Below are 15,740 nucleotides of genomic sequence, written 5' to 3'. Positions count from 1 at the left end.
CATCCAAATAACCATCTCTCCACTCTTTCGTTTCCTTCAGTATCCGGCGCTTTCTGGGCGCGCCCTGTGTAGGTGCCAGGTTGGGATGCGTGGATAAAAAGGAACCAGTTTCTCCCATAGGCCACAGTCACATAAACCCGACCCTGAGTGGCTGAGGGCTAGGGGACAGTGGTTCACCGCCACACTGATCTGCATCACTATATTTTATGTAACTGTTTGTTTGCTGGTCTCGCCCACTGATGGTGGCAGCTCCAGTAGTCTCTGACAAACGCTAGACTTAAATATATGTGTGATGTATGGACTAAGTGTGGGCTCCGCTATCCCTGGATTCATTTGTGCTGGTGTCTGTGTGGTGCAGACACAGACATAGTCCTCAGGCTGCACTTTGAGGCTCATTTTCCTTCCTGGAACCCTCACCATTCCCTTCGTTCATTATTATATATGGGAAAAACTCAAAGAGAAGTTTGTGGAGTTTCAATTGCTCTTTGAAACAGGGGCTTGGGGCCACAGCTGAAGTCACCCTACCCAGGACTTGTTCTTTTTTGCTTTCCACTCCTAAAAATGTCTGCAGGAAAGTCCTCTCATCTGCGATATTCCGAGGAAGGATGATTTTTTTCTCCTCGCCATTTCATATAGATTTTTTAGTGACTCTGGCGTACATGAACTCCATTGGGTTTGTATCCCAACATGCCAGAACACGTGATTGAGCAGAGACCACTAATCATTACTGCCCAACACAGCTGAGTGAATTTCTTCCTTCACATTCCAAGGACGAGAACATGGAAAAGGCCAACTGAAAGTTCAATCTCATCTCCAGTAGCATCTCAGGGTAAGTCCTAGGCCTCAGGCCAGGGATCCATGATCCCTAAGCCACAAAATCCTCTCAAAATCTTTCAAAAAAAGAAAGATACAGTTTAAAGCATGTAAAGTGTCTTGATGCTGTTTTGCTTTAAGTGTCCTCCTCCTGTCTGGGCTTGGTGCAGGATTTGGAGATTTGGGCTATCTGTTGCTAAGAAGAGCTTACACCATCAAACTTGCTGAATGGCCAGTTGTTAAAGTTATGGAAAAAACTGCTGCCCATTCATTACCCTTTTGACTATTTTTGCTTCTACGCCAGCCCTTATAATCTCTATGTTAAAATTTTTTACTCTAGATGACAAAGGTTGTAGTTTGGGTTATGGTACCATGACAAACAACGGTTGTGTTCAGGGAAGGGAAAGGATTTTGTTATTTTTTTTCTTTTTTTTTCGAGGTAGGGTTTCTCAGTGTAACCAGCCCTGGCTTCTCAAACTCACAGAGATCCACTAGCCTCTGCATCCCGAGTGCCGGCATGCTAAAATGAGCAAGGTTGCTGAATTGTTTTGAAATGATAGTCCTTGGCCATACGGGTCAGTAACAAAGGTGTTGTCAGTCCAGCCCTGGGCAGGCACTTGCAGGGCGGGCATCCTTGTAGAAGTCCTTTCTCCCTGTAAGGTTGCTTGGCATTTGTGCAAGGTTGTGGTCTTAGCAGTCTATTGTGATCATTAACAGAAGCAGCTCTAGTTTGATCTCAACAATTTCACATGAGCTCAAGGAATGGAATAAAAAATGGAATACATTAAACAAAACCTCAGTAATTCAAATTGTCTGTTCAGTACATTGCTGTTCAGAGGGCTTAACTTTCTACATATTTGGCATTTGGTTACCTGGCCATTCAGTGAATTGGCTTTTAGTGGACGACTGGCTGTCTTGCTCAAATGAAACAGCTAGCTTCTGTCAGTGACAAACTGTGCTGTCCATTTCTCCATATGAAAAAGAGCTGGAGTTTAAAATACTTTCTGGTTTTCTTTATGGGTTTCTTTTCCATCTATGAGATCACCTAAAAGACTTTGGAATTTCCCATGATGAAGGTTTTATAGAAGAGTTTGTTGTTTAATTTTGTTCTACAGTCAGAGATTGTTATTGATCATGTTATATGTGCCTTTTATATATTATCGTTTGTTTATCTTTTGGTTATTGAACTGTATTAAAAATCTCAGGATTATACACTTGCCTATTTCTCCCTTTATTGTTTGGTGCCTGTGCATAGAAATTTAGAATTGTAGTATGTAGACATTTGGTCTGTTTTTTCCTCCCAGCCCTGTGCTGCCAGAAATTAGACTAACACTCAAAATATATTTAGAAATACCTTGGCCATATAGTTAAGCTCAGCTATTACTAGATCAAAACTTAAAATATCCCATATATTCTAATCTACATTCTGTCACATGGCTGGTTACCTGTGTTCAGGTACCATGGGTCCATCTTGTCACATCTTCCAAGGTGAATCTCCTGGGCCTCTCATTATTTCCCAGAATCCTCTCTCTTGGCTGCCAGTGTCCCACCTCCAATTTCTTGCCTCAGCTCATTGACCATAGGCCTTTTTTGGACAGGTGATACTTATAAGAGATTCTCCTTACAGTAGTATTTTCCCAGAGAATTGTTCATTTTAATTCTAGGAAGTAAGACTATTTCCAACAATACATTTTGTCTGTGTCTTTTATCTGATATCAAGATTGCTGGGTGAGGTAGTTTGAATGAGAATGGACATCTTGGACTGTTTAAGTTTGAAATTCCTTATATTGTTTGAAAAAGAAATTATTTAACTCATGAGTAGTTAGTCCAGTGGTAGGCTGTAGCCAATTAATATAACCCATTAATTTTTGAAAATGAATAAGAGATTTCAAATGATCTCTGATTTATACCCTTTGTGATTGAATTTTGTGTTGACTTATTTTATAACCCAAATATAATCTTCTCTCTGTAGTTTTTCAGGAGCAATCTGTAACCCCCAGCATGGCAGAATTCTTTGTCTCCTTAAATATTTTCTCTAAAATATGTGTGTCAGAATCAACAAACAAAATATACATAGAAAGAATATCTTGTGCAATGTATGGAAGTGTTGTCTGTCAATAAAATGCTGTTGCCCCATTAACTTAGGAAATAGGGAAGTGGAAATTCGGTACAGAGAGAGGTTCTGGGATAGACTCAGTACAGGACCGATTCACCCCAATACTGAAGGAGACAGTTGCATGAAGCCTAGGAGAGGTAATCAAAATCAACCACATAGTGAGACATAGAATAGATTAAATGGGTAATTAAGTTACGAGCTAGTCAGGGAACAAGCTAACGTTTTTGGCCTATGCATTTATCCAGAAATAATAAGTCATAGAGTCATTATTTTGGGGAACTTGTGCATAGGTGGAAAAACCTGTGGTTACAAATATAATCCATGGGTTTGCACCTTCGTTTCCTGCGGCGGCTTCCTTCGTCGTCTTCTTTTCTTGCTCTCCCAGGTCCCGAGGTCGCTGCGCGTCTCCCAGGGAAGCGTGGTGATGAAAGCCATGTGTGTGCTGAAGGGTGACCGGAGAAAGGCATCATCTGCTTCGAGCAGAAGGCAAGCGGTGAACCCATTGTGGTGTCAGGAGAAATTACAGGATTAACTGAAGGCGAGCATGGGTTCCACGTCCATCAGTATGGGAATAATACACAAGGCTGTGCCAGTGCAGGACCTCATTTTAATCCTCACTCTAAGAAACATGGCGGTCCAGCGGATGAAGAGAGGCATGTTGGAGACCTCGGCAATGTGACTGCTGGAAAGGACGGTGTGGCCAATGTGTCCATTGAAGATAGTGTAATCTCACTCTCAGGAGAGCATTCCATCATTGGCCGTACAATGGTGGTTCATGAGAAACAAGACGACTTGGGCAAAGGTGGAAATGAAGAAAGTACAAAGACTGGAAATGCTGGGAGCCACTTGGCTTGTGGTGTGATTGGGATTGCCCAGTAAACATTCCCTGTGTGATCTGAGTCTCAAACTCATCTGCTGTCCTGCTAAACTGTAGAAAAAAAAAAAACCAAACCATTAAACTGTAATCTTAACAGTTAAAAAAAAAACAAATATAATCCATGTAATGATAAGAGATTGAGAAAATTTCCTATGAATTATTTTTAGCAGTTGTTGCACAAAATATTGATATAAAGTTGGACCGTTTAACATTTCCTCGTGGGAGATCTTTCCACTGATAACTTTTAACAGGTTGAGCATTTTTATACGTAGGTGCTGTGAAAGCAAACCTTTCCCTATCCTGTTCTTGCAAGGGGATAGTAAAAAAGCCCAGTTTATTTTCTTCCTCAGACATTCTTCCTGTAAATTACAGTGTGGTGCACTCTGGTATAATTTATATTCTTGGTAGAATTCTTGATGTTTATGCATTAAATGTCATTAAAAATACAAGTCTTATTTTTATTTAGAAAAACATATTTGAATCTCTGGGGATAAAAATTTAAAGATATAAACAGAAAGAAAAAGAATATGGAAAAGCAGGTTCACAAATATTAAAAATATATAAGGGTTTAGATTATTAGATTTCTAGAATTAAAGAAAATGGCTCTAAAATTTAGTTCATACATGTGGATTTTTTTTTACCTATAAAGGGAAAATATACTCTGTCATAGGAATCATCAGTTTTGCTTTTACAGGCTCATTTTGTACATTTTAATAGACAACATTTTTTTTTAAATTAAAGTCTTCATTTACAAGACAGTGTTTGGCTCACCCTAATGAAGGACAGTTGTCAATGAGTTTTTATTTTAGATTAATAAGAATTTATGTTGAGGTTTTAGCTGAGATTAATCTTTGTAAAAAGAAAAAAATCAGTGAAGGCTTCTCTGGAACCTTGTATAATCTTTGTAAATGAGGTAGACTTCTTCCCAGGATCCTCCACTTTGTCCCAAGCTCTTAAAACCGCTATGTGACATTGTTCTACAGTCACGTCATCAGATTTAATCTGTTCCTGTATATCAGAGTACTGACTTTCTCCCAGCAACTGGTCTTTTACTATATTAATTCCCCCTTACTCTATTTTGCTGTTCAATATTCGTGGCTTTGTCTCTCCACCACGCTAACCATTGCAACTGTGGACCAGACTGTGGTAACGCTGTCACCAATCTTTTCCAGTCTTGGGGAATAATTCTGTTTTGAGTAGTCCAGGTATTTATTTTAATTTGTTTCACATAAGGTGAATGCATCCTATATGAAATCATGGCTTCTTTAAAATGTCTTAGATCTATCATTTCTTTAGGATGACACCCTACCTTGTCATAACCTTTCCCCACACGTTTAGCAGACATATGCTGTATAAGCGCTGGGAAAGCTGAGGGTGATCTTGTAACCCTGAGCCACCCTTCCTCCAGCCCTGGTGGTGCAGTTGGTCGGAGATGAACCCTTTCTTTCTAGTGCGCTGTTTCATCAGATTGCCATCCTATTTTTCAGATTTTCCCAGACTCTACCACCCTCTGGCACAGTTTCTTTCCCTCTTTCTTCCTACAGGAAAGCTGCTGCTTTCTTGCTCAGTCATTGAGACTGAACCTTTTTGTTCTCTCTTTCTAGTGCTCTTCCACCCACAGCCTTTTCAGTTGCACAGCCAACTCTGCAACCATTTCAGAAATGAGAGAGCAGAGCAAACAAACCTTTTTGTTTTCCCATTTCAGCCATTTTTTTGTTTTTGTTATTCAGGCTCCTCCATTTCCACCTACAGTTTTTCCAACTTCTCAGCCATTCTTCCAACCTTTTCTGAAACAGAATATAGGGGGGAAAAAAAGAAAAATCAGAAAATCCCCTCTGGAATCAAAGCAGGGTGGTTGTGGTGGTGGTGGAAATCCCAGCAATAGCAGCTGCAATAAATTTTTCTTTTTGTGTCTTGAAAAAAATAAACATTCCTTCATCTTTGTGGTTTCCTCTGAAGCATTTGAAATCAGACTTCCTGTTTTTATCCTTAATTTCATGCCCCATGTTGAGGTGCCACTTGTAATTGGTCTTTGCTACTTTGTGGGTTTTTCTTTCTCTGACTCTTTATACCTTCTCCATCCCCCATCCCTGGTTTCATAGTCAGCCCCATATCCCCACACCTGGGATTAAAACAAAAATATATTCTTGTAATATTTCTGTGGTTTTAAAAGAAACTAAAATTCCAGAACTCACATTATAGATGACCTTCAATGGTAACTTTACACTTTAATTTCATCTTTGCTGATAATTCACTGTTACTCCCTGAGTTTATCCTTACTTTTACAGCCTTCTTTTGTGGAAGAACAAGAACAAAACAAAACCTTAAAGTAAAGAAGGTGGATATGACTTTGAACCAGGGACCTCTTGACTACAGCTAAATCCTGCCTTCATTCTAATCCCGGTGTATTAAACATACACTAATTGGCACTTTTAACTCTTGGCAGCACATTGAAGACTCTGGTAACTCAGCTACTTCTGCATGTCTGAGGAGGCCTTGAGTGTGGGTTAAGTTGCATCTTGAATCTGTGTAAAATATAGCCCTATTCCTGGTGAATGTGACCTAGCTAGAATTTGGGTCATTCAGTTATAATCAAGTTGAGTCATGCTTGGGTAGGATAGCTCTGATCCAATATGGTTGGTGTTTATATAGGAAAGGGAGAGAAGACACATACAGAAAAGAATGTTGTGGGGATATAGACAGAGATGGGGGGGGGTGTTTATAAGATGAGATGGGCCAAAGACTGCCAGCATCCACCGGGAGATGGAAGGCCCTGTTGATCGATGGCTTTATTCCAAACTGTTTGCTTTCAGAGCTATGAAGTAATAATTTTTTTTAGACACCAAATTTCTGGTGACCTCTGACCACAGCTCTAAGAAGCTGATTCACCTTCTAGTTGGGTGATATGGTCTCTGGTCCTACCAGACTTCTTGTCTCTGATCTCCATTTTCCCAGGTTTGAGTGGAGCACCAGCAGGGAGAGTGCTTAACTCCATAGTCAGTGGAGACGTCAACAATCAGCTAAGTGTCTTGTCTTACCAAAAGAAACTGAGACTCCCACCCTGAGCCATACCATTCACCACCTCTCAGCTTGGATGACCCAGACTCTTTGCTTACTTATTTATTTTAGGAAGAAGGAGATTATAAGATATTATCTCCAGGAATTAGAAGAGGAATTGACCTCTAAGGAAATAAAATAAACCCCACACAGCTAGGACAAAACACATATGAAGACAGGAGGTTGCTGAGGGGTGGTGGAGTTGCAGGTTTTGGGGTGAGCCATATAGAGGGAGTGTGTCGTGAAATAAGGATGTGGACTCTGGGTCAAAGTTGAGTGCTCTCTTACAAACAACAGCTCGGGTCACTGAACTTGCACTTTTGAACCTCATTTCAAGTGAGCCTGATTTACTGGGCTTCGATGGAAGTTTTGTGAGAAGTTATAGTTAAAGGGCCAGTCACATATGTGGCACAAGTATTGCCTCATAGGAACCACTGTCCACCGGTTTCTCTTCAATGTTCCTATGGGAAGTGAAATCATTGTGGTTTTTCCTAGTAGGGAAAGGACACCACAGTCTTCTTCCCTCTTCTCTCCTCTTTCATCTCACTCTTCCTCCAGGGAAGCAGGACCTGACTTTGTCTTCTACTTCAGAAAATAAGAGAGAGATAAAGGGTTTGCCTTTGTTTGTTTCCCTACCATCCGATATCTATTGTGCACCAGTCTCAGCTCAGCCCAGGGAAACTGCTTTGTTATTTGGCTCTATTTTTCTATTCCATGCGTATGCTGGTTTAGGACGTCCAGCTATTCTCAAGTGTATACGGGGTTTGTGGTTTCCTTGTGTAAACTCTATCTCTAGTTTCTGTCAACACACATCAAGCAACCATGTGTTTAGTGTGCCAAGTGACCCCTCTATGCGGTGGAATTAATGTGATCCATGGACACCTGGGCTTTTTTAAAAAATAGATTTAATTACTTAATTTTATGTTTTGAATGTTTTGCCTGCATGTATGTATATGTGTGCAGTACATGCATGCTTGGTCAGAAGAAGGTGTCATATGTCCTGTGAATTTTCATGTGTGTACTGGGAAACCTGCTCCTCCATCAGAGCAACACATGCTCTTCATCTCAGAGCCATCTCTTTAGGACCAACCTGTGAGTTTTTACTAACTCTATTCTAGGATGTAAATTTTATCTCAAAATTCTGAAATTCTCTTTCTATAGTCTTCAAAATAAACAAAGCAATAAAGAAATAAAAATAAGTGAGATCCTACAGGATGAGGAAGATAGAAAAGCTAGCCAATTTTCAACATCAAAATTAAGTGTAATACCTGAAATGCCAAATTAAAAGACAAATAAGCTGGTGGATTAAAAATAAAGTCAATCAACTACACATTTTTGTTTCTGAAAGACAAATCTAAAAATGAGAATACAAATATGCTAAGAAATAAAAGGACACAGGGGAAAAAACTTTCAAGATAAGCACAAACTAAAGTAATTCATGACCAGTAGCCTGCGCTGTGGAAGATACTTAAACAATTCTACACAGAAGTGGGGAAGAAAGACAGTGGCAAACATTAAAGGGCTGGAAAGAAGTATGATGAGAAGAATGACTGGAAACAAGAAAGAATTAGGAAGGAACCAAACATGTTCTCTTCTTAATCCATGACACTCCTTCACTGAACAAGGGATCAGAGAAACAAACAAAGCTACAAACAGTGCTTGTCTCAACCAGGAAAATAATCTGACAAGATTTCAGGAATCATGATGCACAGTGGCAATCCTAACTGTAAATGATCGTAGATCTCCTTCAGTTTAAAAACATGCAGACTAGCTAAATTAAAAACTGGAGCAACTGGCTTTTGTCAGCAGGAAACACACCTCACAAGCAAAGACCCACACAGATGGAAAGTGAAAGGACAGAAGACGACATAAGCAAATGGACCTGGAAAGCACCTGGAATACACATTGTTAAGCTAGAATAGTGAAAGAGACTAAGAAGCGCTATATATTAAGAAAAGAAACAATCTACCGCATAGATATAATGACAGGAATATGTGCCCCAGATTCGGAAGCTCCTGATTTCATAAAACTAATACTAACAGGCTTAATGAGCCAGACAGGTTGGGACACAACAATAGTGAGTGACGCCAGCACCCCTGTCTTCTGGAGAATAATGCTATTTTCAAAATGGTGCCTTCTCTGAGCCTGTGAGTCACCCACTCTAGAAAAGTGGTTCCTGTATTTATCTCGCCAACTAACTACTTCTTCAAGTGACAAGATCTATTTTTGGAACAACACAAAGTAGAACACCAAATTAAAGGAGAAAAATCACTGACCATTAACACAGAAGAAGAGTGAACACATGTTCATGGTTTTAGATGTTTTTAGCCAATTGGGACAAGTGTGCTCCAATGAATCTCTCTAAAGAAATCCTATTAATTGTAGGATATCGAAAGTTTTCCATTGAAACTCAAAACAAGATACAAGTATTTATTGTAACTACATCCAATCAGTTGATAAAAATAAGCAATCTATGCTTTTAAGGGGAGAATAGTATAGGTGAGAATGCTGCAGACCATCACTCACACAAGGTCAAGTTAGAGTGCATCCTTTTCCTTTGGCTGATAGCCAACAGTGAGATAGTGCCTCAGACTCTAGGTGCCAAAGCTTAGGGGTACAACATTTTAAAAGTTAAAACCCACAGTTCCATTCACTTTAGGCGAAGATCACAGTTACTGCTACATTTGTTTTGGCGAAACATAACAGTTATTTCAGATGCAGCATGACAATTGTGTCATATCCTTTTTATTTATTTTAGCTTATGTTTGGTTTGTATAACATTATTTTGGCTAATACATCTGGGCCATGTCAAATGTGTTCCAAGGCAGAGATGGCTGCTGGGGGCATAGAGAGCTGAAAAGTGTCTAAGCAGATACAAGACGGAGTTAGGAGAAGTCACTTCAGTATGATTGTATATGTAGAACTTTAAAAAGACAGCAAAGGCTCACTAATTAGGATGATTAACTGTTTCAGCAATGTTTCTGGATTCAAAGCTGAAATCATTATATCAATGATTATATTTCAGTGTACCAGTAAGAAACTGGAAAAAGGCAGAAATTCCATTTAAAATAACATAAAATGTTAACCTTCTGTATCAGTTAATTTCTTTATTGTTGTGAAAAATACCTGGCAAATACACCTCCAGGGAGGATTTATTTTGTCCTGCACTTTTAAGAGGGATATAGTCTACCATGGTCAGAAAGGTTTGGTGGCAGAGGCATAAATGGCTGGTCGCATTGCTTCCATCATCAGGAAGCAGAAGGAGATGGACGCTGCTTCTCTGTCTCCTTTTCACGTAGTCCAGGACCTATTCAGGCTGGGTCTTCCTTCCCTAGTTTAAACCTTTCTGGAAACACTCTCAAGAATATCCAGTGATCTGTTTCCATGGTGATTTTAAATCTAGTCAAAATGATAAAATTAACTGTCATTCCTCCTAATCACAGATGACCAAGAATTACACAAAAATGTCTGCAACTACAAAAGTTTCTGGGAGGAAACTGATGAACCAAAATACCGAGGAGACAGATGACTTGTGGGTTGGAAACCTAGTTATCAGAAATATGTGGATTCTCCCTGCATTCATCTGAACCACAGATGCAAGTTAGTAAGAAATACTGGAATTATGTTTGTGTTTGTATGTGTTTAACTGTACAGATAGTTCCTAAAAGATATAAGTATAGTAGCCAAAAAAAACGTTTAGGACTTGGATGAAATACAGAAGGATGTGTTGAACCAGAACTCAAAGCTCATTCTAGAGAAAGAAAGGGAACGTGGGCCTCTCCAAAGATGAGCAGAAATTCAAAGGCTCAGGCTAGTCCCATTAGGAAGAATCCTCTCAGTAAGGTTTGAAGCTGAAATGACCCCAAGGGCTAATTAATGTGTTGGAGACTTGGTCCCTCCCGCTCGAGGCAGTAGAAACTTTAAAAGGTGGGGCCTAGCTGGAGGAAGTAAATTATTGCGGTTTTTGTAAATATTTTTTGTTTTTTGGAATTATAACGTAATTAAAACATTTTCCCTTTCCCTTTTCTCCTTCTGACACCTCTCATGTACTCCTTGCTATCTCTCAAATTATGGCCTCTTTTTCTGTAGTTGTTCAAACACACATGCACACACACACACTTCAAAATATAAGCTACTCAGTCTATATAATATTGCTTGTTTGTACATGATTTCAGGGCTGACCATTTGATATTAGATAAACAGTTAGTGTGCTGTTCCCTAAGGAAGACTATTTCTCCTGCTCATGTCATTCCTTAGTTGCTTATAGTTCTTTGTGTAGGACTGAGGCTATGTGAGCTTTCCTCTTCCATGTTACAAGTCTATTGGCGTTGTCCTTGTTCAGGTTGTGGTTAGTCAGCCTCGGTAATGAGACTTCATGTATGTATCACATCAAACATCCTGGACGCTGGGCAGTGGTGGTGCACGCCTTTAATCCCAGCACTTGGGAGGCGGAGGCAGGCGTATTTCTGAGTTCAAGGCCAGCCTGGTCTACAGAGTGAGTTCCAGGACAGCCAGGGCTACACAGAGAAACCCTGTCTCAACAAACAAACAAACAATCAAACAAACAAAAACAAAAAAAAAACCCATCCTGGACTATCAGTTGCTTCCATCCTTTGGAAGCTTGTATGGTGCCTTTTAGTTACCAACTATGAAAATTAGTCCTCAGGAAGGAAGCATTCAAGTCAGTTCCTCAGGTCAGTCTTCTGGCTCCTGTATCTGAAATGCATGGTGTCTTTGGCAATAGGGACATGCTTTCCACCTCTTGGTAAGAAACCAAGGGCTACAGCAATTGCTTACAGTATTTGGGGAGTCTCTTTGACAACTCTGACCACCAATTCAAAACTGGGGTAGGAGTGGCATTTTGAGCCTGGCTCTTTCTGTTCCCCTCTTTGCTTCCTGGATGCCATATCGTAAACAGCCCTTATCTATCACACCCGTCCTTGTGGAGTTTGTGCCTTGTTGTGGGCCTAAAACAGTGGAGCCTCCTGCCCTTGGAGATCTTTAAAGGAGATGAGTAGACAGGCGCCTTTCCTCTTCAGTTGTTCTCTCGGGTATTTGTCATGGCGACAAAAAGTTGATATAGACAATGACTGATGACAAAAGCAGTTTGCAGAGCACTAAAGGAAGCTGAGGAAGATGGAGCCATCTAACAAAGGGGGTGGCAGCCAGGCCCACATACAAAGAAAAGAAGCCTGTTGAATCCTGACCTCTACCTCACAATCCGTACTAAAGACAGTTTTGGAACACAATGACAGTCAACCCAACCAGGTTTAGGGGATAATACAGGAAATTATAAAAAGATATTCTTAAACTGAACGAAAGACCACACATTACCACAAAGAAAATGGTCAGTTAAGGCATCAACCTTAAAATGACTTCACATCATGAGTAGGCATCATTAGGCAAAAAGTTCTGGTGTTCTTGTGCACAGGGTTGCGAGGGAGACGGCTCAGAGTTTAGAACACTAGCTGCTATCCTAGAGGACCTGGGTTCAATTCCCAGCACATATATGGTAGTTCACTGTCTGTAACTCTATAGTTTCATAGAGCTTGATGTCCTCTTCTGGCCTCTGAGGGCACCATACACACACAGGGCACAGATACACACATAGACAAAACATTTATATACATAAAATAAATCTTTAAAATGGTTCTTTTATTCAAAAAAAATCCAGGAGCCTGTGGCATTGCGTAGGTTTCAACTTGCACTACGCTTCAGTGGTGCTGAGATGGTTGGGTTCCTGCTACTGCACTCTCTTCCCTTCATCCTGTTCTTGGCCGCACCCAAAATCAGGAAAATGCGGTCCAGAGGGGTGTGCACATCTAATTAATGTCCAGCTTCCTGGGAAGGTAGCCATAGTCACTGGTGCTAGCACAGGCACTGGGAAGGAGACAGCTAAAGACCTGGCCCAAAGAGGAGCCCTGTGATTTAGCTTGCTGGGATGTGCAAAAGGGGGAACTGGTGTCTAATGAGATCCAAGCCACCAAAGGAAACAGTCAGGTCCTGGTATGGAAACTGGACCTAGCTTGTACCAAGTCCATTCAAGCTTTTGCAAAATACTTCTTAGCTGAGGAGAAGCATCTGCACATTCTAATCAACAATGCAGCCGTGATGATGTGCCTGCCCTCACTCTAAGACTGCAGATGGTTTTGAGATGTACATTGGAGTCAACCACCTGAGTTACTACCTTTTGACCCATTTGCTGCTAGAAAAGCTGAGGGAATCAGCCCATCAAGAGTAGTCAACTTGTCATTTTTGTCACTCCATCTGGGAAGGATCCATTTCCATAGCCTGCAGGGTCAGAAATTCTACAGTGCAGGTCTCTTACTGCCACAGGAAACCAGCTAACATTCTCTTCACTAAGGAGCTGGCCAGGAGGCCTAAAGGCTCTAGAGTGACAACGTATTCTGTTCACCTTGGCACAATCTATTCTGAATTGATTTGACACTCTTTTTTTATGAGACAGATTTGGCAGCTTTTCTTCTTTTTCATCAAGATCCCTCAACAGCGAGCTCAGACGAGCCTGTACTGTGCCGTAACAGAAGGTCTCGAGAGTCTCAGTGGCAGTCATTTCAGTGATTGCCACTTGGCATGGGCCTCTAGCCAAGCTCGCATTGAGACAATAGCCATGTGGCCATGGGATGTCAGTGTGACCTGCTGGGGCTCCCTATGGATTGGTAAGTGATGGTTTGAACTCAAAAGAAGATTGGAGGAGATGATGATTGTCCTTCAAAGTGGCCAAAACCTTGAACAAGAAGAGTGCAGAACTTCAAGCCTTGCGTGCTTGGCATGCAGTTAAATCCCAGTACACTGCCAGGTTCCTCTAACATGCAGTTAAATCCCAGTACACTGCCAGGCTCCTCTAAACCCCTTGAGTTTGTACTGACTGATTTTGTTCCTGCTCCTGCCAGCGTTTCTAGTGGTATCACCAACTAAGACAGAGGACCTTCGTGTGACCTACACAGCTTCTATTTTCCTTTGGAAGCCTACTCCTACCTAGGAGCATGGAAGCCCTATGAAGACTGGTGCATGGCGATGTGGGTTAGATGGAGCCCCTCCCAATCAACCATCCTTTCCTGGAAGAACTCCACTGAAACCTCAGCCAAACCTCAGGAGTCCAGTGACCAGGCTCAAGAGCAGGCCTTTGTGTGGCCCTGCTTAAGGAAAGTTTTTGCTAAATCTGGCAGTCTGAAGCCTTTGCTACTGAAACACTTTCTATGTCCAGACCACAGAAGAGCTTCCTTCTCTAAGAAGTTTGTGGAACTTGAAGGAAGGACAGAAATAAAAGTAAAGTCAGACTGTCATCTTCCTGCTGTTTTTCAGCCTAGTAAGGAGGTAATGAAAGGAATATTATGAGACAATAGGTCACTGGAGTCAGTTACTGACCCAGACCCATGGAGGTCTCTTTGTTGTGCCTTAGTTTCTCCTAGGAAACTAGAAAAGGAAAGGCCTTGTTGTCATTGTGTTGAGTTTGTGTGTCTTCTTGTGCATTCATGCAGTTGCAAAGTGAGGGAGAGACACTATCTGTGTTGTAATCGGTCACTGAGAAGCACAGATGCTGCAGGGAAGATGTTTAAAAGAAGAATCCTAGGAGGTAACACATGATAATGAAGGGGTCAGCTAAGGATCTAAAGCCATAACTGAAAGGCAGTAATAGACAGCTATAGAAAGGCACACTATCTTAAGCACCAGTCAATGTAGCAAGAAAACGTCCAAAGCACAGAGTGAAACCAAGTCTCTATTTAGAAATGTTATCCTAAGGATTGGTAATTATAGGTCAAAATCTTTCAGTGCATTTTTTTTACATTAGCTTAACAAGAAGTCCATTTCAGGACTGTGTGTAGGGATGGGATGGCTTAGCATTGACTGCTTTTCCAGAGAACCCTGGTTCATTACCCACATGGTAACCACAACCATCTATAACATAAGCTATAGATGGTCTAGAGGATCTGACAACCTGTCTGTCTGTCTGCACAGGCACTGCAGGAATGAGGTGCACAGATACACATGCAGGAATGAGGTGCACAGATACACATGCAGGTACTCATATAAATAATTTTGTAAAAAAAAAATCAATTTTGAGATTGGAGATGCGTGCTGTCCTGGAATGTGTGAGGCCCTGGGTTTGGTCCGAGCACTGAAAAAGAAAGTAGAGATAGCTTCAATTTATTAAAATTCTGTGCTTTATTTGGGGAGCCTTTATCAAAAGCAATATAGGCAAAGGGTGTCATGAACCTCTCATGTTCCTATCACTTGTTTGGAGGATGCTGTTCTAAGGGAGTTTGCCATTTCCATGGGCTGACAATTGTATTTTCAGCTTGAATATGTGGGACTAATAGGGCCACAATCTTTAACTTCTAATATTTTTAAATTAATAATTTTTATGGGCTTGTTCTGACCAATAAACTGTATTTTAAAATTAGTTTATAGTTATTTTGGAAAGCTTTTGACAATGCAGTGACTAATTGAATTAATATCTTACTTAATTTATATTCACCTGTCAATGAAAATAAAGGTTCTTTTCAATTACAAAAAGAAAAAAAGAAAAAGAAAAGAAAACTACGAACACAGGGCTGAACATATCAGTCTGCTGAAAGTCCTAGGGTTGGTTTTCTTTCTCCTGGGTTTCCATTTGTCCTTCCTTAAGACCTCTTTCTCCTTCCTGGTATTACTCAGGCTGTCTCATACTGATGGCTCCTATCTGTGGGGCTTGAGGCTGTTCCCTAGGAAACACTTCTCACAGTGCTGCTGTGCTGGGCCACAGGCCTTCTACTGCTCAGCCCTCACTTCCTGGTCACAGACTGCAGCCTTCTCCCCTGCTTCCATGGAGTTCTTTGAGCTCTCACAGCCTTAAATATCCTTTCCACGATGCTTGGC

General features: G+C 40.9%; 2 pseudogenes; both read left to right on the top strand.

Annotated features, from left to right (window-relative positions):
* The first annotated feature begins 3,353 nt into the window (after positions 1–3,353).
* Positions 3,354–3,833, top strand: LOC114636691 (annotated as a pseudogene).
* An 8,758-nt stretch (positions 3,834–12,591) lies between these two features.
* Positions 12,592–13,544, top strand: LOC114636694 (annotated as a pseudogene).
* Positions 13,545–15,740: the final 2,196 nt, after the last annotated feature.

Source organism: Grammomys surdaster, unplaced genomic scaffold (assembly GCF_004785775.1).
Source record: "Grammomys surdaster isolate TR1022 unplaced genomic scaffold, NIH_TR_1.0 124820, whole genome shotgun sequence".
Classification (NCBI taxonomy): Eukaryota; Metazoa; Chordata; class Mammalia; order Rodentia; family Muridae; genus Grammomys; species Grammomys surdaster.
Note: the sequence above shows the minus strand (reverse complement) of the source record. Positions and strands in the feature narration are given on the sequence as shown.